Here is a 27,733-nt window from a genome sequence, read left to right on the forward strand (position 1 = left end):
CTATGTTAATTGGGATGTGGCACCTTTTTTGGCGATCAGAGTACTGCTATCTGAAGGCGCCTATTTGGTTTATATTATTAGACTTGGGTGGGAATCACCCGCTACTGGCAATAGCAAGCAGCTTTTTGTACAATATGTCCCCTCTTCCTGGCCCTTTTGACGGGCTTTTATGAATTTTTACTGACCCTGCTGTGGGTAATTACAACATCTCTATTCCTCAATAATATAATTTGGGAATAATTAACTTTTTTGCAGACACTAGCATATCCCTGTGGAGGGATATTTATATACATTTTCTTGTGATACAACTCTCCTGTTGTGTATAGTGTGGTCCTAAGCAGGCATGGACTTTTTGGGTAATTCATGGTCTGGATACATGACAGAGATACAGGCCAACTGTAATGTACCGATTAGGGATGACATTGGGCTTAATCAATTCATTAATACTGTAAGAAAGATTCTAAAGAAAAAAACTAATCTTTATTGGCATATTGAATACTTTCTAAAATATATACAAGATAATATCTGCCCTTTGGGCTTAAGAATTAATCTTTATCCATCGTTTGATAATGCATCAGTTGATTTTAAAGCCCAATGGGAACAATCCCTTACAAAATGCAGCACCGAATTATGTCAAATTCTTGTGACTCAATATAAACGTGATTTAATCACTATTGATCTGGAATTAGCAGCATTGTACACAAAACATGAGGCCTTAAAGAAACACCCACAATATGAACACAAATGGAAAGAAGTCAAAGACTACGTAACCAAGCTTAACAAAGATATCATTTTCAAAAAGCAAACTAAGTACATTAAGGATAAAATGGCATTTTCAGAGGGCTATGCCTATCGATGGCCTGGTCCTTCCCGACCTCGTAATCCACGTGGTTCAAAAGCAATACACCAGCCTGTTAAAAATTTAGACACTAGGGAGACAGACTCTTCGTCACTCTCCATGGTCTCAGCACAATCTAGAACCTCAAATCTTACTGATGCCAGACCAAAGGTAGACACCTCAGGACGTAAATGAGGACAGCAGGGAGGGGGTTATTATACCCCTCACTCTAAGAAAAAACCTGAAGGACTCAACCTTCTACTTCACTGACACAGTCATCTAAACACATTAAAACCAAGCCTCATGACTGAGGTTGGATCACAAGATCCCTATTGGGGTGGATTAGCCACCCAAGCTCTAGAATTACTACAACCCACCTCTTTGGAATCTCCAGGAGGTGGCAATTTACCACCCAATCACATTCCGGTTGCACCTACACAAAATGGCTCCTCTACTTCCCATTCTCAATCCACCACTATCCTTTCACAACCAATTGTAGTTCCCCACCAGACTACTTTAGATGCTCACTTTAGTCTTCCTCACTCACAACTTTCAAATTTTCAGATACACCAATCCCTCAATCCTCCGACTTAGCACTTTCTATCATCAATCTAACCCCTTATAATTTAACAGCAGATGAAGAGCAAGTTTTGAGACTTGGCCTTTCTTTCTGCCCGTCTACGGCACTTGATAGATATGAAACCATTAAGGATCTATTCCTCTTTGTAAGGAAACTAACATACAAATTTATCTTTGATCAAGACCGTAAACGAACGGCTCAGGAAAAAGAACTGTCGGATAAAATCAAACATTTCACTATGTAGGGGTTTAGGGCCCTGCGGGACCTTATCCTCCTCCTTGAGGAAAATGAATCTGTTGAAAGACACCAACCTTCTCAAACGACACAATCAGCACTTAGACCTACCCCAACTAACACTTTTAAACCTAAGTCAACCACTTTCCCTGATCTTACTACTAACCCTAATATTTGGGCATTTTTGACGATCTGTGTCAGTGAGTTGAAGGAATGTCCTCTGAATCCTATGCCCAACAACTTATCTGCACAACAACTTCGTACGATATCTAACCTTAAGAAACACCCAGATCTGATAATCAAACAGTCCGATAAGGGCGGAAATATTGTTCTAATGACCAAAACACAATATGAAGGAATGTGCATGGATATCCTTACCAATACCCAATGGTATCGACAAATACCCATCTCTAAAACCCTAGGCTTCAAATCGGAATATATTAACCTTATTGGGCGAGCGTTCCAATCGGGTCTTATCGATCAGGACACGTACAACTTCCTAAATAATCGATTTCCTAGAAAAGCAACATTCTATGCTTTACCAAAAACGCATAAACGACTTACCAATCCCCCGGGGAGACCCATAGTTTCTGGAATAGGAAACCTTACAGAAAATGCAAGCAGCTTTGTTGATTTTTTTCTCTTACCACACGTGACAGGACTCCCCTCCTATGTCAAGGACACCGTGGATCTCCTTAAAATGACTGATATGGGGATCCCTCCCAACTTCCTGCTCGTGACTTTGGATGTGGAGGCTTTGTACTCTAGCATCCCTCATGAGCAGGGTGTTGGGATGGTACGAACCTTTCTTTACAAACAGGATCATCGTACTTGGCCTATGAACGATTTTTTGTTGGATCTTCTTACTTTCATCTTGACACATAATTGGTTTGTGTTTAATGGGTCCCACTACCTCCAGGTGCAAGGCGTAGCCATGGGCACTTGCTGTGCCCCGGCCTACGCCAACTTGTACCTGGGGGGGTGGGAACGGCATATCAACTCTGATGATACATTGATACCTTACATTACACACGTGGCGGTTTGGTTGCGCTACATTGACGATATCCTGTTGGTTTGGACTGGATCGAATGAATTGTTAAATGAATTTGTCACCCTACTCAATATTAATATTTCAACTTAAAATTTACTTGTACATCCGATCCATCCAAGGTCGACTTTTTGGATCTGACCATCCATAAGGATGACCTTGGTCACCTCACCACAAATCTTTATCGAAAAGATACAAGCGGCAATACCATCCTCCACGCGGCCAGTGCCCATCCTCCCTCATTGAGTCAAAGTATACCCTACGCTCAGTACGTTAGGTTGAGACGGAACTGCACATCAGATGCTGACTTTAAAATTCAATATTCCTTACTACGTAATCGCTTAAAAGCTAGAGGTTATACGAAAAGTACATTACGAAAGGCTTTCAACCGTGCCATGGGCCAAACCAGACAGCAACTGCTTTTTGGGACAAAAACCAGGCCTTCCCATTCAAATGTAAAATTTATAACGAAATTCTCAAATCACCAACACAGTCTGAGGAAAATCCTGGGGCGTCACTGGCATCTTTTGAGGGAGGACCCAATCTTGAATAAATATATCAGAGATACACCAGAGATTGTATTCAAATGCACTCCTTCCCTACGTGATCAACTAACTTCCAGCCACTATTCCCAGAAAAGACCCCCCTTAGTTTCATCTAAGGGCACCTATAGGTGCTTTAACTGTGCGTTTTGCCCCTGGGTGGCTGAGGGTACCACATTCGATCTGTCAAATGGAGAGAAACTAACACCAAAATTTTGCGCCGACTGCAGTACACAAGGTGTAGTTTATTTGATGTTCTGTGAATGTGGCACATTTTATGTTGGAAAGACTAAACGACAGTTTAGACATCTGATAAACGATCACGTGTACTACTGGGCACGGGGGAAAATGATTACCCCGGTGAGTAGACACCTTGATCTATATCACAAATACAATACTAGAAAGGCTCAATTCTTTGAATTAGAAGTAATTTCCCAAGATCCCCGGGGAGGGGACTGGGACCGACGTATCCTTCAAAAAGAGGCTCTATGGATTGCGCGTCTCAATGCCACCCGTAGACCGGGTCTCAATGAGACTCAATCATATAAGTGCTTCCTATAAAATAAATTATTCCGACTGCAGCTCTAGGGTTTGAGTTCCATGCCATGCTTAGGACCAAATTAAAATCTAGAAACTCAAAATCCTTCCACAATAATGCAATTTCCGTTTTATCTGGGAACATACATTTAGTGTCTTGCAAAAAATTCCCAATCATGAATAACTATGATTTATTGTACAATTCTGTATCTAATTCTTACTCAAATACTGTTTTTCTATATATGAATTTTAAATGCATATTCTGTATATATATAGTATGCACTGAGATTTAGATCTCGTAACATATGATTTGATGTTGTTTACATATGCTATGTGATGTTTTACAAAGTGTAAGTTGGATTGTCTTGCTTCTTGTCTCCTCTTGAGGGCAGTGTCTCCTCTGGTGGATATGGTTCCCATCCTATGGACATATGTGCGGCCAGAAGGGCCACTTGAGGTCACTTCCTGCTTGGATGTTGACTTCCTGTGGCACTCACGCCCGAGATGGACAAGACTTCCGGGTCTTTGTCCACCCGAGCGTCCTTCCATTGGACGAAGCGCGGGGACGGACGCGATTGCGCATGCGCGCTCGCCGCCTTGACGCACGCCCATGGGAGGTGGCCGGGGAGCTGACGTCACACGCTGACTCATCTCCCGGGAGCCTTCCTATAAGAGAGCAGCTTTATGCAGCTCTCACTATGGTGGCGGTTCCCCATCCGAGCAAAGTGATTGTGCGCGCTAGGACTTATACATTGGTGAGTTAATTTGACCTATACTATGGACCGTTTTCCAGCATTATTGAGCATTGAATGCTACATTGTAAATACCTTGGCCCTTTTTTTCCAGCACTGAGTGTCTTTATTATGCGCTTAAACAGTGCTCTATCTGGGGGCTGTTTTTACCCACATGTCCCTAATTGAACTCAGGCGGTGTAAAGATCAGGCTTCAGGTACTTTTGTTGAAAATATACTTACCTTTTTATTCTTACCTTACCCTTGGTTGCTTGTGGGACTTCCTTTCATATATACATCAGCCTTAAGCATCTCTATACTTTGCATGATTTTTTATTCATATCATGGATCTTATAATGCATGATCCCATATCCTTTTCTGTTTTCTTATTTCATCTTGAATTGGGTTTAATAGCTTTTATCATACTATTCCCTTTCCCACAATCATTCCGTGCACCCGGGTGAGCTGCCTTTCATGAAAAATTTTTTTTTTTAGTACCATGACTCATTTTCCCAATGCAGGCTTGGCTGGATTTACAAACCAGCAGGTCCAATAAACAGCTTGTTCCCACAACTTTCTAAACACCTGGAGTCCAATCGAAAATTGATCACCCTCCTCGTTAACCCTACGCGGTGGGCTTATTAACCTGTCCCACGGTACTACAATAAAGACACAGGTATGCACAGTTTTAGAGCATATTATTACTCTTTGATATATTTATCAGGTATATATACCCGCCTATACAGGATGGTCTCCCCACATGTGATTCCATTTTTGGTGTTCCTGTCCCCCAGATTACATTAGCCCTCATAGGGTTCAAGCAAACCAAGACTGTCTAACCATTATATCACTGTATATCAATGTTGTTTCATTGTATGGTGCATATTTCTACTAGCTAATGTGGTATCAATATTGATGATTTGGACACTCATGATATATCTGTTTATGTTTGAATGATTTTTGTCCACTTTTTTATACAGAGATATGATTAGCTCCCGATGAAGCTTTTTACATAAAGCGAAACATGTCGAGCATCGCAATTACCTACCATCCACTGTCCAAATATTAAAGGGACCCTGACGGACGACAGTTACTCTCCTGTCACCGATCACATGGCCCTATGCGTGATGTAGTAGGATTTAATTCTTTCATCTTGTGCAGATTATTCTTGTGCAGATTATTATATGTATTTTTTGTGCTTCTCTTTGAGGTATATGCACCTCTATTGTTGATTTTAATATATTCTTCTAAATAAATTGTTTTTTTTTTTATGAAATCGTGCCTTTAGTTTCAATAAATTTTTATTCAAGAATAACAAGTACAGACAAATGCAAAAATGGTACAGAACTGAAAACTGATTCAATAAAAAGGTTAATTGATACAGGTAGAACAGTATAGTGTGGTGGGTGTGTAGCAAACTATGCTTATATATATAGTATCCAGTAGTGATTCAGAGCAAATGGAACCATACCTCGATCCAGAAAAATTTAGAAAAGAAAAAGAAAAAAGGAGGGTACCAGCCAATAGGCAACGGGAGCAACCCCCACAATGGTAGGGCGCCACCCTCGAGACACCCCAAAAGGGAGCAAACTGTGTCCCGGAGGAAGCGCACCCAACCTCTATTAGTGAACCATGTGGTAACCCAAACACGAGAACTCCAAACGAGAACTGAATAGAGGTACGTATTTCCCAGTCCCAAGCTAACCTAGCAAGGGACCCGTATTCCAAATTGTAAATAAGAATAGTAAAAGAGAAAATTCTAACAATTCAAAAATCCATCCCAAGTAATTGGCCCAAACCTAGAGACCTCACCAGGTATAGTCATTGACAAAACACTATAAGTACAGCAGTATCAATAGGAGAGCAAGAAGAGGGAAAAGAAAGAGAAAGAAGAGGGTAGAGGGGACAGAAAAGGAGGCTGACAAGCAGCAAGGACAGAGATAAGATAACAGAAGGAAGAGCAAGAGAGGGTAGAGGGCTCCAGCGGTCCCACCTCAGCTAGATGGTAACATGAACGTAGGCCGCCCAGGGTTCCCAGATCCGTTCAAATTTCGTTTTGGAGTCATCAAGAATACTATACATCTTCTCCTGTGCCATTATCCATAAGATCTTGCGTTTAGCCAAATAGAGCGGAACAGAAGGCTTTTTCCATTGCCTGGCTATCGCCATTTTGGCACCGAGGAAAATGTAGAAAACGAGGGCCTGGGTGAGAGCATGCGTAGGGAACGGATGTACCACAAGACGAAATCGTGCCTTTAAAGTCCTTGCCTGGTTCACACTCAAATTTCTATACCCATATGTCGGTTCGTGCAGCCGAGCCAGCCTGCCGCAGTATATCTGTGGCAAGCGGTTGTCAAGTGGTTAAATAAAATGGTGTTATATTACCTGGGTTTCCCCTATTTTATTTGGTGGTGGCAAGGAGAGTGAAGGAAACTGGTTGTAAGGCAGGAGATTGGAGGACAAAGGTGTAAAGGAGGAAATCCAAAAGAGGAACAGCAGAAATGGAAAAAGCGCATAAAGACCTTCTTATGATATAAGGGGGTCACAGGAAATCCGGGGAGTGAGCTTTCCACAAGGTGTATGTACATGGACACTTATGACTACGTTCACTGGATTCTTGTTGAAACACTCACTTGTGAAATATCACAGAAATGGCACTGAAGATTTCAATCTTTACACAAACATTATACTGAGAGCATTATATTATTGAGCACTTTATTGGTTTGTACTTTTTATCTGGTAGCACATTTGCACATGAACCTTTTGAGAAGCATCATTTCTAAGAAGGTAATGGCGAGGAGTTGGGCATTTATTTTTTCTATGAGCAGAAGGTATTTATGTGTCACTCAAAGAATAATTGTTCACCAGGGTGAATTTAGATTTATTATTTTTTATTTAGATTATATTTCTTTAGAGCATTCAGCGCTGCACCTCTTGAATATCTGTAAGCTAAGAATCTTATCTGAGGAAACCCCTTTCCAAGGAGGGTTTTTAGAAGATATCTCATAATTCCTCAACCCAAGAACATCCTAAGGAATCATGTAAAGGTGCGTTTGGAGCCCACTTGGAAGACTGCCCAAGCTCCAGATGCTCTCGGTCTATTTTATTCATTTACTTAATCTGTTACATATACTGTATGCTTCCCAGCAGATATAGTGAATAGGAGGGATACCTGAAGCAGCAGACCACTGGCAGTCTACAGCTGCTGTCTGCATGAGCTCCTAACCTGCAGATTGTTCTCAATGTGCAATATTTCCCAAACTGTTCACCTCCCTTTGCATTTCTCATGTCGGTCCTTGCTGGGGACCAGAGACAGGCACTCACTAGCAAAACAGATGCCTCCCTGCTAGTTGCTTGTTGGCTGGCTGTGTAGTGAGGATAAACCCTCTCTGACATCACAACTAACATTAAAGGGAACCTAGTAAGATGGGACTACATCTACTTTCCCCATCAGAAAATGAATGCTGTAAAAATCTAATGGTGTCCATGGAAATTCGAGTGGGGAGGGATGTCCTAATATACTCTTTCTCTCCCAGATACATCACTCTGTAGTAAAGCTCTTACATTTTCCTTTTCAAAAGTTCGGTTCGGCCAGAACATCCGAACTTCCCGAAAGTTCGGCCCGGATTTCAGAACCCCATTGAAATCAATGGGACCCGAACTTCGGTAATCAAAAAACACAATTTTGAAGCCCCAAAACCCAATAAATGCCCCTAAAAAGTGCCCCAGGGACTATTAATCACACAAAAAAAAGTTCTTAAAAATTGTCATTTTTGATAGAGAGCCAATTATTGAAAACATTTTTTAAAAAAGATTTTTTTTATTTTGACTTTGGATTTAGTATCTGGGGGGTGTAAAAAGTGTACCTGTGAAGTTTCAGCTCTGTAGCATGTCCAGAACCAGAAAAAAAAGATCATTTGTATTAGTGCAATTATAGATCTGTAATATGGCTTCGCTCTTTTCACACATTGCAGGCATTTTTTTGGGCATTTTTTTGGGTTCTTTGGAGGCAGGCAAAACATCTGAACTTGTGTATAGTGGTATATATACCCGTATACACAAGTTCAGATGTTTTTCCTGCCTCAAAAGAACCCAAAAAATGCCCAAAAAAACGCTTGCTACTAAACCGGCAATGTGTGAAAAGCGAGAAGCCAACAACCTGTGTTCTAAGTGACAAAATACAAACAATCTTTTTTTTTATGGTTCTGGACATGCTACAGAGCTGAAACTTCACAGGTACACTTTTTAGACCCCCCCCCAGATACTAAATCCAAAGTAAAAAAATCTCTTTTTTTTTTCCAATAATTGGCTCTCTATCAAAAATCTATCAAAAATGACAATTTTTAAGAACTTTTTTGTGTGATTTTGTGTCTGGGGGGTCTAAAAAGTGTACCAGTGAAGTTTCAGCTCTGTAGCATGTCCAGAACCAGAAAAAAAAAGATCGTTTGTATTAGTGCAATTATAGATCTGTAATATGGCTTCGCTCTTTTCACACCTTGCCGGTTTAGTAGCAAGCGTTTTTTGGGGCATTTTTTGGGTTCTTTGGAGTCAGGAAAAACATCTGAACTTGTGTATAGTGGTATATATACCACTATACACAAGTTCAGATGTTTTGCCTGCCTCCAAAGAACCCAAAAAAATGCCCAAAAAAACGCTAGCGTCAAAAAAAAAAAAAAAAAAACGCCCAGGTGCGTTGTTGCAGGCATTTTTTGGGGGTTTTTGGAGGCAGGCAAAACATCTGAACTTGTATACACACACATACTTATATGTATTTTACACTTAGACATATATAGGTGTTATAGGAGCGTAACTATATTAGTGTAAATGATTTCATTAGCGCAAGCATATATTTCTGCTACTATCACACCTATATATGTCTAGGTGTGTATATACATATAAGTATGCGTGTATATATACCACTATACACAAGTTCAGATGTTTTGCCTGCCTCCAAAACCCCCCAAAAAATGCCTGCAACAACACACCTGTAAAATTAACAGAACTGCTTCCACTCTCTTCCATGTCCCTGTATAACAATGCTAGGAATTTGGCGGGGGCTATCTTATATACTGGGGGGCGTATTCACTAATGATTGGCTTAGGGACCCCCTAGTCACTCCAATCACATTCCTAGCATTCTCCTGCCCCCTCAATTGGCTTTTGCTAATGGTTCTGGTCCAATCACAGGCTTTTAAAGCCCATTTCCTGAATCATTGCATTTTGGTCGGTTCTGGTTGCCGAATTCCGAACTTTTTGGGCAAAAAGTTCTAAATTCGGCCGAACCTCGAACACCCAATGTTCAGGCTGAACCGATGGTCGACCCGAACCGTTCGATCATCCCTATTGAATAGTTGTATTTGGTATACAGAGACTGTTGTTCACTGCAGAGTTTCCTGATACTGTCTTACTGGGGAGAAATAGTGTACAGATTGGATGACTGTTACATAATGGTTGGAGAATTTTTTTTAATGACCATTTATGGGTTTGTTTGTTTTTTGTCTTCCAGGCACTGCTGTACCAACTGCAAAGCTTTTCATCCCTGCCATTGTTCTCCTGTTGCTATTGTACTCGTTTTAGGCTGCATTCACATCAGAGCAAAGTGACTTTCAGGCGTTTTTAATGTTTTCATAAGTGTTCTATAAGCATTGTACAGCTTCAGGTGCTTTTGTTTAGCCAATAGAAAGCACTAGGGGAGGACAGGTGGAGGAGATTAGGGATGGAGGGCTGCTGTTTGACAGAAAACGAGCCACAAATCGCTCATAAAACCATGTTTCACATTGTCAGGTGTTCCCATTGAAGTCTATGGGGCCCAATCAGAAGTCTATGGGGCCCAATCAGAAAAGAAGCTCATGTACTTTTTTGAGCGGTGGGTGTTTTGCTTCGGGCAACAGAATGCTCAGATGTAATCAGGGGCCATTGAAATAAATTGGATTTTCCTTGGTAAGCATTTTGGAGCTTCAAGCAGAAAAAGGTTGTGAACGGAGCCTATCATAGAGACTCATCAGTATGAATTGGTATCACATTTGTAGATCAGTGTAACTATATATCTTGTGGAAGGGTTTGAAGAAAAGTGGGATCCTCTACTGCAGACAATGTCTTGGCAAGAGAGTAAATATTGGGAAAACGACTACAGTCCGAGTTCCCAGCATATCATTTAAATCTTATATGACTTAAACATAAAAACATTAATAAATGTGTGAGAAGTTTGCTGACCAGCATAGCCAGAAGAAGGAGAAAAGACAAAGGAAGGTCAAACATTTGGAAACGTCTACAAGGCTAAAAACTTGCCCAAAGTAAGACGTTTCTACAAGGGATGATTTATATATATATTGGAATTAATAGGAGATATATATGGGTTGAGGGGAATCTTTTTAATGGCATTTTATGTGATTATTTTCTATACCTGATAATCAAAACTATCACTAAGCATTATTACCTTGGAATAAAATCAAATAATATGGAAAGTATTTTCAATAAATATCATACATATATAATAAATGGCATCTAAAAAGATTTGTGATTGTCTTTTTTTAACAAAGGTATACCATGGGATCCTCCCAGATAGCTGATGTATATAGTTTGCAAGCATAATATATACAGAATCAAACATTAAACCACATGGGACTTTTAAGATGCCAGAGAAATAAAAAGAAGACCAAGAAGGTATAAATAAAACCATGTTTTTATTTCATAAAAAAAATGCATGATTAAAAGGAGTATGACCCACTAATATATAATTACAGTATATAGAGCAGTGCAGCATATACTGAACATTATTTTGATCATTTGAATTACTGTAGACATATGCAAATTGTTTCATTTTGAATTGAAATTCTGACAGAATTTTCATTACTATGAGATTTTGATATATCCGAAATCTCTGAATCACAATAGTAAAGAATTTCAAAGAATCCCCAAATAAATACTAAAAAAAAACCCAATAAATTAATTTGCATTCTTTCACTTCATTCCTTGGGACTTGAGAGGGTTCGGTAAGTTCAATAATATGTGTCACACTCTGCATTAAGATTGGCCAAAGCCAAAAAAGCAAAACAACAAAGTCGCAAAACATCAAAGTCACAAGCAAGTCACAAGGTATTCAAGTAGCAAGCTAGTGCAAAGTCACACTGGAAACATAACACATGAATTCTAATCTTACAAAATAACCTCCAAAAATATAAATTGATTCAGAACAAATACACAAAACAAATTCAAATGTACAAAACTAATTCCAAAAAAAAATAATAATTTTTACTTAACAAATATAACTAAACCAATTAATTGACTTACCAAATGAATTCAAAACAAAAGAAATTTTCTCATCATACACATCTCTCATTTAAATATTTCTAACTGGACTGCCATTAATCAGCCCCTTCTAAAAATTAGCCATATGCAAAAATAAATCTGAAATATTGTAATGCCAACATTGGGGGTGTGTCCGGCCGGGAGCATGATGGCTGCTTGCTGAAGAGGCTCCAGACTCTCCACTCACTGTGGCTCCACAGCAGCTTGTGGGGCATTGTGTCTTTGTTTACATTGTGGGGCTTTGTGTCTTTGTTTACATTGTGGGGCATTGTGTCTTTGTTTACATTGTGGGGCATTGTGTCTTTATTTACATTGTGGGGCATTGTGTCTTTGTTTACATTGTGGGGCATTGTGTCTTTGTTTACATTGTGGGGCATTGCGTCTTTGTTTACATTGTGGGGCATTGTGTCTGGGACCCTTCCAGCTATGCCCGAAAGGCAAACCACCCATTTAGCTCCGCAAAAGCTGACTGCTCTCTTCCCCCAACTGCAGACAGAGATCGGTATCATGGCAGCAAAGCTGCTTCTAGAGCAGCCTTTTTCAACCAGGGTGCCAAGGCACCCTGGGGCGCCTTGAAAAATACCTAAAAATTGCCCAAAAATTTTATACAAGCCGGCATGTGGATGAATTCTGCCTTTTAGCAACACAAAGTCACAGGTTTTCATTCTGCACCATTACAACCTTCTACCTGCCGGTGTCCTAACAACCAATGACATCAACAGTTGATAAGGAGGACGTCAGTCACCTGCATAGAATCCTTGTTTCACCCTCCCTTGCTTCTCTCCATCGGCGGTGGGGGTCCCATTAGTGATGGAGAAGCAATGGAATACTAGTCAGTACCAGTTTGCAAAATTTGATTTTTTTTTTTGGAAGAATAAATTTCCTCTAACTTTGGGTGTCCTACCTGTGTGGAACAGTTTTTACATTTAGGATGGGGTGCCTCAAGAGTGTCCATAGTTTTTAAAGGGTGCCTTGAGATTGTCCATTATTTTTAAATGGTTCCTCAAGATTGTCCATCATTTTTAAAGGGTGCCTCAAGATTGTCCATAATTTTTAAAGGGTGCCTTGAGATTGTCCATTATTTTTAAAAGGTGCCTCGAGATTGTCCATCATTTTTAAAAGGTGCCTCGAGATTGTCCATCATTTTTAAAAGGTGCCTCGAGATTGTCCATAATTTTTAAAAGGTGCCTCGAGATTGTCCATAATTTTTAAAAGGTGCCTCGAGACAGTTCATAATTTTTAAAGGGTGCCTCAAGATTGTCCATAATTTTTAAAGGGTGCCTCAAGATTGTCCATAATTTTTAAAGGGTGCCTCAAGATTGTCCATAATTTTTAAAGGGTGCCTCGATATTGTCCATAATTTTTAAAAGGTGCCTCGAGATTGTCCATCATTTTTAAAAGGTGCCTCAAGATTGTCCATCATTTTTAAAAGGTGCCTCGAGACAGTCCATAATTTTTAAAGGGTGCCTCAAGATTGTCCATAATTTTTAAAGGGTGCCTCAAGATTGTCCATAAATTTTAAAGGGTGCCTCGATATTGTCCATAATTTTTAAAAGGTGTCTCGAGATTGTCCATCATTTTTAAAGGGTGCCTCGAGATTGTCCATAATTTTTAAAAGGTGCCTCGAGACAGTTCATAATTTTTAAAGGGTGCCTCAAGATTGTCCATAATTTTTAAAGGGTGCCTCAAGATTGTCCATCATTTTTAAAGGGTGCCTCAAGATTGTCCATCATTTTTAAAGGGTGCCTCGATATTGTCCATAATTTTTAAAAGGTGCCTTGAGATTGTCCATCATTTTTAAAAGGTGCCTCGAGATTGTCCATCATTTTTAAAAGGTGCCTCGAGACAGTCCATAATTTTTAAAGGGTGCCTCAAGATTGTCCATAATTTTTAAAGGGTGCCTCAAGATTGTCCATAATTTTTAAAGGGTGCCTCGATATTGTCCATAATTTTTAAAAGGTGTCTCGAGATTGTCCATCATTTTTAAAGGGTGCCTCGAGATTGTCTATAATTTTTAAAGGGTGCCTCGAGATTGTCCATCATTTTTAAAGGGTGCCTCGATATTGTCCATAATTTTTAAAAGGTGTCTCGAGATTGTCCATCATTTTTAAAAGGTGTCTCGAGATTGTCCATCATTTTTAAAGGGTGCCTCGACTGAAAAAAGGTTGAAAAACACTGTTCTAGAGGCACACAGCTCTCACACTCTTTGGCTGAGGACACCCAGCACAGACTCATCCACAGCCACAATCCTTGTCCTGTCATCAATCCACAGCCAACCTTGAGTCCTCACCTGACAGCCCTTCTCCTAAAAGTCTGACTAAAATAAAGAAACCTATGCAGGGAGATGACCCTCTTTTACACATAGCTTGTCACTTCCAATGCTGCAGCCTCCTTCATTAGAGAATTTCCCTGAATCTTCACAACCTGACACTATCACAGATCTAAAGGACATGGTAATGTATTTGAGGGAATCCCTTGATATGGATTTGTCTCACATATTTTTTTAAATCTTTATTGAATTTTCTTGTATAGTACAACAAACACGACATATAGAACTAAACAAAGAATATTTGTATGTTGCCCTCACAGGGGTCAGTCAGTGAAGGCACAAAATATCTAAAACGGTTAGCAGGGGCAACACCAAAAGGAAGATAATGTGACTTTCACTATTAGATAGCGGTAAAGGACACAAAAGAAGAAAAAATAAAATGCAGATTGGCCCATGTCACCCCACTCAGCCCAAAACTGACCTAGGTCCATCTGGACGTCCCCAGACCCTTCACTGTCTGAGAATTATGAGGCAGTTTTGAGGTCTGCCAACCATTTCGCCCACACTTTATCATATTTAGCTGGACAACAAATATTGGCAGTGTTTTTATATAATGGGAGGTTGTTATTTTTTTTTTTTTTTGAAAAACATTTTATTGAAGTTCAACTCTTTACAACAAAAGGAAATTGCAACCAAAAAATTGCAACCATGAAAGTACACAAATACAATGACGATAGAAATTATGACAATCTGTCATGAAATACGGGCCCGCTAGTAGGCTCGAGGAACTTTGAGGTTAGCGGTAACAGTAATGGACGAGAAGTGTGTTGGTATGGATGATACAATTTTTTACGAAATTATGGAGAGGTGGGGGGGAGAAGGGAGGGAAGGAGGCAGGTAGCTAGAAGGATATGCGTCAAGCAATCAAAGTTTATGGTGGGGGGCATTATGCCCACAGGGAAAATGCTAGTGAAAGAAGTGAGTATTTAGCATCGTGGGTCACCGTCTCAGCTGGGTAGGGTCTCTCAACTTGAAAGGAAAACAAGTGAGATTTGCTCACACTGAACATACCTCTGAGATCCAACAGATCAATACAAAACGAGCCGATCTAGAGGATAGATCCCGGTGTAACAATATTACATTTAGAGGCAAATCAGCAGCGGTTATGCAATCGCTACTTTATAACTTTGTCTATCAACTACTCGTAGAATTACTCCCAGAGGCCAACAAATGTGAACTCATCATTGATAGAATCCACTGCAAACCTAAGCTGTCCCTCCTCCTTGAATATGTACCTTGTGATGTCCTTGCCAGAATACATCTTCCCCGTGTTAAAATAAAAGCAAAGAGGGTGCCCAAAACAACTCTCCTCTCTCTGCTAAATACTGTGTTGTGTCTCTCCATGCAGACCTCTCTGCAGTGACTATATAAAAGAGACGGAAATTAGTGTCTATAAGTAAAGCCCTCAGGAACCATAAACTTTTATAAAAATAGAGATATCCCACGGTATTGCTTGAGTCTATACAAAAACACACACAATCTACTCTTTGGAATCTAGCTTGAAGCTATTTAAAACTACTTAACCTGTTGCCAACCACCACCCGCCGCTCCCCAGTACCCGGCAGCCGCTCCCCAGGTAGCCGCTCCCCGGTGAATCGCCGTAGCTGTACGTCGCTCGCTCTCGGGAGTCTAGGGGGCGAGCGCGCACCGCTGGCGGCACGCTCCCACCCCCGCTCATCAGCGGGGAATCCGATGCATGGGTCAGGTGGCTTCGATTGTCACCTGACACCCGCGATCGTTCCCCGCTGAGAGAGAATAATGGTCAGCTGTTGTAAACACATCTGACCGTTCTACTCCCTTGAAAGATCACAGAGCGCCTGTGATCCTTCTATATAGGATCACAGGTCTCTATGGTAATTTCACAAGCCACGTCCCACCACAGTTAGAATCACTCCCCTAGGTTCACATTTAACCCCTTGATCACCCACAATGTTAACCCCTTCCCTGCCAATGTCAATATTACAGTAACAGTGCATATTTTTAGCATACTTAGCATTGCTGTAGTAATGTCACTGGTCCCCCCAAAAATTTCAAAAATGACAGTTAAGGGTCCGATCTGTCCACCGCAATGTCGCAGTCCCACTAAATATCACAGATCGCTGCCATTACTGGTAAAAAACAAATTAATAAATAAAAATGACATAAATCTTTCCCCTAGTTTGTAGACGCACTAACTTTTGCGCAAACCAATCAAAATACGCTTATTGGGATATATATATATTTTTTTTTTACCAAAAATATGTAGCAGAATACACATTGGCCTAAAAGGATGAAATTTTTTGATTTTTTTCTTTTTTTTTTTTTTTTTTTTTGGGGGGGGGGGGGGGATGTTATATAGCAGAATGTGAAAAATACTGTTTTTTTTTTTTTTGTTTTGTTTTTTTTTTTTTCAGAATCGTCGCTCTTTTTTTGTTTATATCACAAAACATTCCGCACAGGTGATCAAATACCAAAAAAAAAAAAAAAGGACATCAATTTTATTTGGGTACAGTGGAACACGACCACGCAATTTTCTGTTAAAGTAACGCAATGCCGAATCGAAAAAAATGGCCTGGTCATTAAGGGGACAAATCCTTCCGGTCCAGAAGTGGTTAAGAATGAGTTATATTATTTTTAAGTGGAAACAAATGCAAAAGGTATATATCTATTCATTACAGGTCAAGGATACAGAAAAGTTACACATTTTAGTTTTACCTCATTGTCTTTGCTGGGTAAAAATTCACTTTGCAAAGTTAACATGCTTTACCCCCCCCCAAAAAGTCAACCCAAGTGTCTCCATGGACCACAATTCACCACTAGGAATAGGACCATAGGCTGCATTAACCTCTTGTAAATTTGACAATTATTTACAGCTAAAACAAGTCATTGTGTCATATTTGCATAATAAATCATTAAAAAAAAGGGTTAAACTTGAAGCAGTTTTTTTTTTTTTTTTAATAAAGATGAAACATGGAGCCTTTTGGCCATTTTCCATTGTATCCAGTTTTCAGTTAAGCCAAATGTTTGTGAACACCTGACCATTATATCTACTGTACAGTATAAGCAAATGTATGTGGACACCCCTACAAAGAATAACACATTCCACAAAAGTAACTGACCTTTTATTTATATAATAAAAATAATTATTATTATAATTTATAAATAATATGTATTGTTATTATTATTATTATTATTATTATTATTATTATTATTATTATTATTATTATTATTATCAATATTATTATTATTATTATGCATTATCTTTTTCTTTTTTTTTGTTTGCAATATAATGGGGGCTGGTGTCATATGGTTAGTACATGGCATCACAGGAATACAATAGATAATATGTTCTCTTTATTTTCTTTCTCTTAGCTACATTTTCTATATTTGGTTAATTAATGTCTCATTATTATTAGAACAATTTTATCTGAGGGACTTTGTTTCATGAGCTGTTCCCTGGGCATTTCTGTTCTGTGGAGAATCATTAGATTGTGTTATTTCACAGATTGTGAAGGTATATCTACATGCACAGACCTGGGATGTTGATCATTTCTGAAGCCCATTTTCTCTCACTCACTCAAAAGAATATATTATTTTTTTGCAAGGTGACTTGTCTCCTTTATATTTTTATTTTCTACTTCCAAGATGTCACATTGTTGCTTTTAGTGTTTTTATATAGGACACGCACACTTCTGACCACTTCTTGTAGAAAAAAAAAAAAAACAGGGTTGTTAAAAGATTGTCCATAGATATTTATTTTAGCCCCGCTGTGCCCAGGCTAAATTTTTCTACTCCCACATTTTTCATGGCACAGTGTTTGAACCTCAGTAAGATCCCTACAAAAATTAAATTTTCTGAAAACAGAAAAAAAAAACAAAACTGCACTAAATCTACACTATTCTTGTTTTTTTTTTTTTTCCCACAGTAATATACTGTATATTTTTGTATAAAGCACATAATTCCTTCTACTTACAAAAAAAAAAAAAAATATGTTAAGCTTATAAGTAGTGCATGTGTCTGAATTCAGAAGTCACAGATGTATAATTTAAAATTTTAAAGCGGAAATTTAAACTGCAACTTTTCCTATTTTTAACAATTTAGCAGGAAACACAACACACACCCTAACGTTATTTTAAAATTCGAATTTCTAGACTGCTCATTACTGGTACCTGTTTATTATGTGTTTACCTTTTCTTTCTTTTTTTTATGTTTTTGCGTTAATGTTTTATGTTTCCTCCATTCTTTTTTTTTTGTATCACATTTGTCATTTTTTCTACTAAGTGTATTGACCATATGATGCACCAAGGTTATTTATTTTTTTATTTATTCGTTTATTTTTGTAAAGAATTGCCGATCCTCATATACACCCCTGGATACAATAACCTGACTTTATCAGCTTGCTGTCACATTTCTGAAGCCCATTTTCTCTCACTCACTCAAAAGAATACATTGTTTTTTTTTTTTTTATCAAGGTGACTTGTCTCCTTTATATTTCTATTTTCTACTTCCAAGATGTCACATTGTTGCTTTTAGTGTTTTTATATAGGACACGCACACTTCTGACCACTTCTTGTAGAAAAAAAAAAAACAGGGTTCTTAAAAGATTGTCCATAGATACTTATTTTAGCCCCACTGTGCCCAGGCTAAATTTTTCTACTCCCACATTTTTCATGGCACAGTGTTTTAACCTCAGTAAGATCCCTACAAAAATTACATTTTCTGAAAATAGAAAAAAAAAAACTGCACTAAATCTACACTATTCTTGTTTTTTTTTTTTTTTTTTTCCCACAGTAATACACTGTATATTTTTTATATGAAGCACATAATTCCTTCTACTTACAAAAAAAAATATATATGTTAAGCTTATAAGTAGTGCATGTGTCTGAATTCAGAAGTCACAGATGTATAAATTAAAATTTTAAAGAGGAAATTTAAACTGCAAATTTTCCTATTTTTAATAATTTAGCAGGAAACACAACACACACCCTAACTTTATTTTAAAATTAAAATCCTAGACTGCTCATTTCCAGTACCTGTTTATTATGTGTTTACCTTTTCTTTCTTTTTTTTTTTTTATGTTTTTGCGTTAATGTTTTATGTTTCCTCCATTCATTTTTTTGTATCACATTTGTCTTTTTTTTTTTTTTCTACTAAGTGTATTTACCAATTACCATATGATGCACCAAGGTTATTTATTTATTTATTTGTTTATTTTTGTAAAGAATTGCCGATCCTCATATACACCCCTGGATACAATAGCATGACTTTATCAGCTTGCTGTCACAAAGTTGGTTTGTTAAAGTTGTTCAGCCAATTAAGCAATTTTACACATTGCAAATAAAGTAATTGTAGAACCTTAGGGTTCTAGTTTACTAAATTAATGGAGTTGACCAAGACAATATTTGCAAACAGATTTTCTTGTGTTTGAAAATGGTTGGAGCCAACATACTAATGTGGGGTGTTTGGTAATAAGACAATAATGACATGTATGATTTGTCATGTATGATTTTAGCATTGCAATGTATAAGACGTGGCTGGTAGTAGCTGGTCACATTCAACATGATCGTTCTGCAAAGTTAAAGATTTTTTTCTAGGTTCTCCAAGCCACTTTATGTGATAAGTTATGGGATATTGTTATCATTGGAAGTAGGTTTGCAAATATATTTAAGGTTTGCACTTATATATATAAATATAATTGGGGGGAGTACCGCGCTTTAAAGTGCTTAATGTAACATCAATTAAATCATATAAATATGTGAAAAAAGTGTCTTAGTGCTTCTCAATATAATATTCACAAATTGTGTATCACAATGTTCAAAATAAATACAATCAAATATAGATCCTTCAATTCATAAATAATTAGGTGGTAAATTCTACTAAATAAAATTAATCTTACTTAAAATAAAAATACATATACAATATAAAGTGACAAAAAATGTATATAAACTTCTTAATAAGTGACCATCTAATAAAATTATTTTTGTGCTCTTAAATAAGTGGTTTTAATATAAAGTGCTGAAGTGTCCTTTAGATAAATATATAAATATGTCGTGATCAGCAAAATCTTCTTATCCAAGTTTCACATGCAGGTGCTCTTTTGTGCGGTGCCCACTAGGTGTCCTAAGCGCTCACCTCAATGCTCTTTAAAACAAGCCTTAAGTTGTATGCCTCAGCGTACTACTCCTTCCTCCTTATTGGCATATAGGTACCATAATGAATTATCGATTTTTTCTCCCTTATATATGCAGCAATACACCAGGGGATATTTGCGGTCCTTTGTATCTCCAAAAAATCAAAACGGGCCAAAAATAGTGAAGTACGTCCCGTATATTTTATTAAATAAATAAGAGTAACACTCACATTGTATTCCGTCTTGTTCAAAGCATAACAAACAATTCTTTGCCGATACGTCACTTCCGGTTTGGCTTTTCCTACGCGTTACGCTGCGTGCCCACGCAGCTTCTTCCAGGGATCACCAACCCCCCTTATATATATATATATATATTGCTTATAGTGACAACATTTCTGAAGATGTGTAAATTCATCTCAGTCATAACTAGGTCTTTGCTTAGATAAACTTTGCAACCAGTTGAGCCTGGGATAAATTTGTTCTCAGGGTCATAAATAGTGATTAGCCAAACACCCACCTGTTCGGTTCGCACCAGAACATCTCGAACAGGGGAAATGTTCTAGCGAACATACGAACACGAACAATCACAAGTCCTCATTTTAATTGTAAGTGACTATTAATCACCCACTGGCCTGGGGATTCAAACCCATAACCTCTAACTTGCAAGCCCATTATCCTACGCCACCGAGCCAGCTGATTAACCTAAGACTCTCTCTGCCTAACTAACTGACTTTTGGGTGGAACTCAGCTTTAATCCTATCACCATGGAATGTATAAATATTGATTGTCTAGGAACAGGATGGGAAGTTTGAAAGTTCTAGTTAAATAATCCCATACTTGGTCTGCATAGGTGTTAATCATTTGATTTATATGGATGAACGTATGAGCTGTTGTCAAATTGCTGGGGAAGGGAGGTCACAATGACATTATATATGCAATACAGATGGTGTGGAAGGCCCTGACTCTGTTCAGGGATGTGTGTGTCAGGAGCATGTAACTCCCATTCCATGGCAGCTGCTGGTCTTATTCCAGCACTCTTCAGTTTTTTTGTCAACCACAGGGGGGTACTGTGGACATGCATTCATAGACTGTGCCTCATCTTAATTTGAATGATATCGGATTCTCATAAACAACATTGACTTTAATGGCACCACATGACACAAGGATAACACTGGGGGTGAACCGGACCTGTTCACAATCAAAATGCTGTCCATTATAGGGTCAGACAAAACAACTTCACTGCCAGGTTGCAACTAAGAAAGGGACAGGATATCCATTATTATAATGGTGCAAGAAGGTATTGCCACCAGTGGGAACAATTAGGGGGCCGCTACCATGACCACAGTCTGGCTTTCTCTCATTAAATCATCCCACTTTTGGCTGAGCTGGACTTTCCCTATCTGACTGTCCACCTGTAGGGTGATAGATGCAGACACAGCCTCTGGGTGAAGTCCAAACCTGTTTTAAGCCTCCCAAGCCCCTAGTGTCATGCTTATCATAGCATTTACAAGACGACCTTCAAGCTCCCTGTTTACCTGCCTTGTTCCCATGCCTAGACCTAGGCCTAGACCTTCACCATCACCTGATCCCCACTCTGCCAGGTAGTTGAGATTTCCTTGTTATCTACCTCAGATTGGACATTGGACTACTCTCTAAACTCCTATTTAATATGGCCATGGATATCATTCTGACTTCTCTCTGAATGTTGTCAGCCCTGAACCCAGACTGTCTTTAGACCACTCTGCCTGTCTGTCAATCTCAAGTATCTGTTTGCCAACAAGAGTGTTGGCCAGGCACTATAGCATTGTGTAAAAGACCTGGGGGCAACTGAATACCGGTGGGCCTGCTTGCCTTATGGGAAAGGGGGCTTGCTATATGTGAAGAAAACAGAGACAGCTATAGTGTCTGACCACCTGTGCTAGAAAAGGCTTAACAGCTTGTTCCAGTTTGACATAGATGACCTCTTTCATGCTTGTCCCAGGTGTCTGCTCTACCTGTGTAGATATAAATTCTGGTGTATTTTTAGTACTGAAAAAAAGGCTACAAACCATCTTCAATAGTACAAAACAAGTACAGGTAAATGTGACCAACTATTAATAGATATAGTAGAAATCTTAAAACAGAAGCTTTCATTTTTAAATTCTCCTTCACGTGATTGGGAATTTGAAGTGAACACAGGTTATCTACACCTCAACTCACACTATAAAAAATAGAAGTCACTAGAATCATAATGTCATGTAATGAAATCTGCAAACAGGCCACATAAGTGTAAAGAAAAAGAAGACTTTCCTTCCCTGCCTCCTTCTGAAACTGACATTTCTAGAGAGTCCATCTCATGTGTCCGCAAATGCACTCGGTGTTACCTTCCACTGGCCTCTACATCAGTAGTCTGTCCTGCAGTGATGTATGGGCCAACCAGAGAAATTTCAGGGTACAGCAGAGGACCATGAATTGTCTAGTTATGATGATAGTTCAAGCAGCCGTATCTCCATAACAAAAGCAGATCAGGTGGTGGGAGAGGTAACCATGATGTCTCTTTTTGTGGTGGAGGGGGGGTTCTAATATTGTTTTCTAAAGTGAAGGTAAACACAAGGTCATGGGCGTCTGCAAGGGGGGGCAAGTGCCCCCCCTGGAAATTTCCTGGCCTGCTCTAAGAGGGGAATCTATGGGGACCCTGCTCTAAAGGGGGATCTATGGGGGACCCTGGCCTGGCCTGGCCTGGCCTGCTCTAAAGGGGGATCTATGGGGGACCCTGGCCTGGCCTGCTGCAAAGGGGGTCATATTGGCTATATTTATATATAATCGCGTAACAGAGCCAACCTGCTGCAGCATAACTAAGGCGGCTGGTCAGCAAGCGGTTAATATTTTTTTAACAGAAAATTACATAACCAGGAAATCGTTTTATCTTCATGTTTGGACTTTTTCCACCTATATTCTTTGCAGGGAGTGCCTGGAGTACCTGGTGGTGCATGAAAACCTGGTAGCATGGGGAATATAGGTGAAAAGGTAAGATTAAAGAGGGATCTATGGGAACCCTGGCCTGCTCTAAAGGGGGATCTATGGGGACCCTGCCCTAAACAGGATCTATGGGGGACCCTGGCCTCTAAAAGGGGGATCTATTGGGGTGAAAATGGGCGGAGTATGGGTGACCTAAAAATGATGCCCCCCCCCTCTACCCCCCAAAAAAAGTTGGACACCCACGCACAAGGTTACTTGAATTCATCTAACTTTACCTCTCCAACCCCCCCCCCCCCCACACCACCACCACCACCTCTTCCCACTCAACAATTTCGTTTTTGGAACAAGCACACAATTCTTTCATTATTTCTTACATTCTGGGGATCAGGCCTCTTTGAGTGGCACTGCAAGAAACTCTTCATGAAACTGTACATGTAATTTGCATGTGTTTCTTATTTATTGACAGGATGGACCAATTTACTTAGAATAAATCATTGATAAATAATGTCTTTATTGTTGGGTTGAGGATCCACCAAAGCTACAGACTTGTCCTCTTCAGTCTGTTCATGGTCACCTATGTTGTAACTGTGATGTGCAACTTCCTGATCTTCTTATTAGTGTTTGTCACTAAACTTTCACAGTCTCCTATGTATGTGCTCCTTTCCAATCTGTCACTGTCGGAAGTTCTGTTCACCAGTAATATTGTTCCTCCCATGCTCTATATTCTACTTAGAAATGGGTCATTTTTCTCCCTCGCTGGCTGTTTCATGCAATTTTTCTTGTTTGGTATATTTGTTGTGACAGAGAGTTTCCTCCTTTCGGCAATGTCTTACGATAGATTTTTGGCGGTCTGCAAACCTCTTCATTACACAATGATTATGAACCCCAGGTTGTGTGTTTGTCTGATCCTTATCTGCTGGGCTTTGGCATTCCTGATCATGGCCATCACTTTAAGTGTATTGAGCACTTTGTATTTCTGTAAAGACAATATTATTGATCATTTTTATTGTGACTTTCTTCCAATAGTAAAGCTGTCTTGTTCCAATTCTGCCACCGTTGAAATGATTGTGTCTTTCCTTTCATCTTCAGCCACTGTGCTTCCTTAATCATAGCTACTTATGGGTTCATCATCAGAGCCATTGCTAGGATCTCATCAGTCAAGGGCAAAAAGAAAGCCTTCTCCACCTGCAGTTCCCACCTAACAGTTGTCTCCATCTATTACACCACCTTGATTATGGTCTATGTGGTTTCACCTGGACATTTTGTAACGATGAACAAAGTTTTATCACTTCTCTATACGGTGATCACCCCACTAGCGAATCCTTTAATATACACCCTGAGGAACCAAGAGATCAACGCCGCTATAAGACAAACCTTGACAACCAAATCTAGACCCTAAGGCCCCTTTCACACAAAGGTTCCAATGAGGTCTGTCTGTCAGTTTATCAAGTGGATTCCATCACACCCTCCATTTACCCCTATGTACCAGCAAGTGTAGACTGACTTGTGACTGTTTACATCCACCTACCTCCAATTTGATCCAGTTTGTTAAAAAAAAAAATTAAGGGGATCTGTATTCCTCCAACTAGGTGGATCAGATCGGAGGTCAGTTGGGTGTAAATCATGGGTGGTCAACCTGTGGCCCTCCTGCTGTTGTGAAACTACAAGTCCCGTGAGGTATTGCAATGATGACAGTTAAAAGCATTACTCCCGAAGCCAGAGGCATGATGTGACTAGTTCTGCAACAGCTGGAGGGCCACAGGTTGAAAACCTTTGGGGTAAATGAACAAGCAGAGTCAGTTTACACCTGCCGGTTCCATAGAGCAGAGTGGCCTCTATCTGTGTATGCTCTGCATTAACTGAGAGTACACAGACCTTTCATATGCCCGCTCTACTCTGATCAGAAGGGATTCGGCAGACAGATCCCCTCCTAATCTAATCAGAATCTGCTCCGTGTGAAAAAGGTTTTTTTTTAATTTTCATACATATGGTAAAGTTTCAATTTTTGGCTATTTACTTAAACCCCCAAAATATGACATATTTTTTCCCGAAAGATGAGGTTCTGTAGAAAAACCTGCACCACAGAAGTCCAGTAAAATTGATCAGACAGCTTTACAGTTACCTGATCACTTGCTAACCAGCCGGCGTTGTTTTACGGCGGCAGGTCGGCTCTGTCCCGCGAAATGACGTACCAGCGGGAAGCTGTCAGGGTGTGTCCGCCTCTTCAATGTCCAGGCAGTACCATGAAGAAGGGGATACACCCCCCCCCCCCACGAAAGATGTCCTGAAAATTTGAATGTTAGTGCAAATAAAAAAAGTATCATGGGCAGTACTTGATTTTTCGTTGTTCAAGTACACTAATATGGATGTGATTACCACAGTGATACCATAAATAAATATTGCATCCGAGCTAGGTTACCTTTTTACAGTGCTTTGCTAAAGTATTCGGCCCCCTTGAACTTTGCAACCTTTTGCCACATTTCAGGCTTCAAACATAAAGATATAAAACTGTATTTTTTTTGAAGAATCAACAACAGGTGGGACACAATCATGAAGTGGAACGAAATTTATTGGATATTTCAAACTTTTTTAACAAAATAAAAACTGAAAAACTGGGCGTGCAAAATTATTCAGCCCCCTTAAGTTAATACTTTGTAGCGCCACCTTTTGCTGCGATTACAGCTGTAAGTCGCTTGGGGTATGTCTCTATCAGTTTTGCACATCAAAACAGCTCAAGCTCAGTGAGGTTGGATGGAGAGCGTTTGTGAACAGCAGTTTTCAGTTCTTTCCACAGATTCTTGATTGGATTCAGGTCTGGACTTTGACTTGGCCATTCTAACACCTGGATATGTTTATTTGTGAACCATTCCATTGTAGATTTTGCTTTATGTTTTGGATCATTGTCTTGTTGGAAGACAAATCTCCGTCCCAGTCTCAGGTCTTTTGCAGACTCCATCAGGTTTTCTTCCAGAATGGTCCTGTATTTGGCTCCATCCATCTTCCCATCAATTTTAACCATCTTCCCTGTCCCTGCTGAAGAAAAGCAGGCCCAAACCATGATGCTGCCACCACCATGTGTGACAGTGGGGATGGTGTGTTCAGGGTGATGAGCTGTGTTGCTTTTACGCCAAACATAACGTTTTACATCGTTGCCAAAAAGTTCGATTTTGGTTTCATCTAACCAGAGCTCCTTCTTCCACATGTTTGGTGTCTCCCAGGTGGCTTGTGGCAAACTTTAAACAACACTTTTTATGGATATCTTTAAGAAATGGCTTTCTTCTTGCCACTCTTCCATAAAGGGCAGATTTGTGCAGTATACGACTGATTGTTGTCCTATGGACAGAGTCTCCCACCTCAGCTGTAGATCTCTGCAGTTCATCCAGAGTGATCATGGGCCTCTTGGCTGCATCTCTGATCAGTCTTCTCCTTGTATGAGCTGAAAGTTTAGAGGGACGGCCAGGTCTTTGTATATTTGCAGTGGTCTGATACTCCTTCCATTTCAATATTATCGCTTGCACAGTGCTCCTTGGGATGTTTAAAGCTTGGGAAATCTTTTTGTATCCAAATCCGGCTTTAAACTTCTCCACAACAGTATCTCGGACCTGCCTGGTGTGTTCCTTGTTCTTCATGATGCTCTCTGCACTTTAAACTGACCTCTGAGACTATCACAGTGCAGGTGCATTTATACGGAGACTTGATTACACACAGGTGGATTCTATTTATCATCATTAGTCATTGGGGTCAACATTGGATCATTCAGAGATCCTCACTGAACTTCTGGAGAGAGTTTGCTGCACTGAAAGTAAAGGGGCTGAATAATTTTGCACACCCAATTTTTCAGTTTTTTATTTGGTAAAAAAGTTTGAAATATCCAATAAATTTCGTTCCACTTCATGATTGTGTCCCACTTGTTGATGATTCTTCACAAAAAATTACAGTTTTATATCTTTATGTTTGAAGCCTGAAATGTGGCAAAAGGTCGCAAAGTTCAAGGGGGCCGAATACTTTCGCAAGGCACTGTATATAAATAGCAATTCACAAAACTATCATGCTCCATATATTATTGTTGGCTCTTGATTGGTGATATCCAGGACCTTCTATAAGAATTATGTTTAGAAAAGGAGATAATGAGTCTATTCATGATGGAGATAAAATGGACATTTGTGAGAAAAAATACAATTTTAAAAAAATGTTTGAGTAAAAAAAAATCATGAATAAGATCGTACATGCTGTAATTATGATGTTTTAGTAGATATTACTGTTTGGGCATATATATATGAAAGAATGATGGCGTTAAGCACCAACAGAAACCAGTGCAAATGGAGAGTTTATAATAATTAGTGATAAATAAATATAGAAAAATTCATAAAGTGTAGGAAAAAAGTTCCTAATCAGGAGCCACAACAAGAACGTAAAAAACGTGTATTGAGAAAAAAATATAAATATTGCTAAATAAAAGGTTGCGCTCAACCAAAATACACTTGAGTGAACCACAAATCGTGATAAATACCGTGCATATG

General features: G+C 39.2%; 1 protein-coding gene and 1 pseudogene across 2 annotated transcripts in view; one reads left to right on the forward strand and one right to left on the reverse strand.

The window, feature by feature from the left end:
* Positions 1-27,733, reverse strand: part of LOC309558391 (uncharacterized protein) — a gene marked incomplete at its 3' end in the record, with an annotated part of 897,500 nt that overhangs the window by 734,730 nt on the left and 135,037 nt on the right. The window lies entirely within an intron of this gene.
* On the forward strand, positions 1,882-24,612 carry LOC309557609 (olfactory receptor 1E16-like; annotated as a pseudogene). The gene is made up of 2 exons: positions 1,882-2,448; positions 23,699-24,612. The product of its transcript is annotated as an olfactory receptor 1E16-like (transcript).

Source organism: Pelophylax lessonae (genome assembly GCF_965119305.1).
Source record: "Pelophylax lessonae genome assembly, chromosome: 6".
Taxonomy (NCBI): domain Eukaryota; kingdom Metazoa; phylum Chordata; class Amphibia; order Anura; family Ranidae; genus Pelophylax; species Pelophylax lessonae.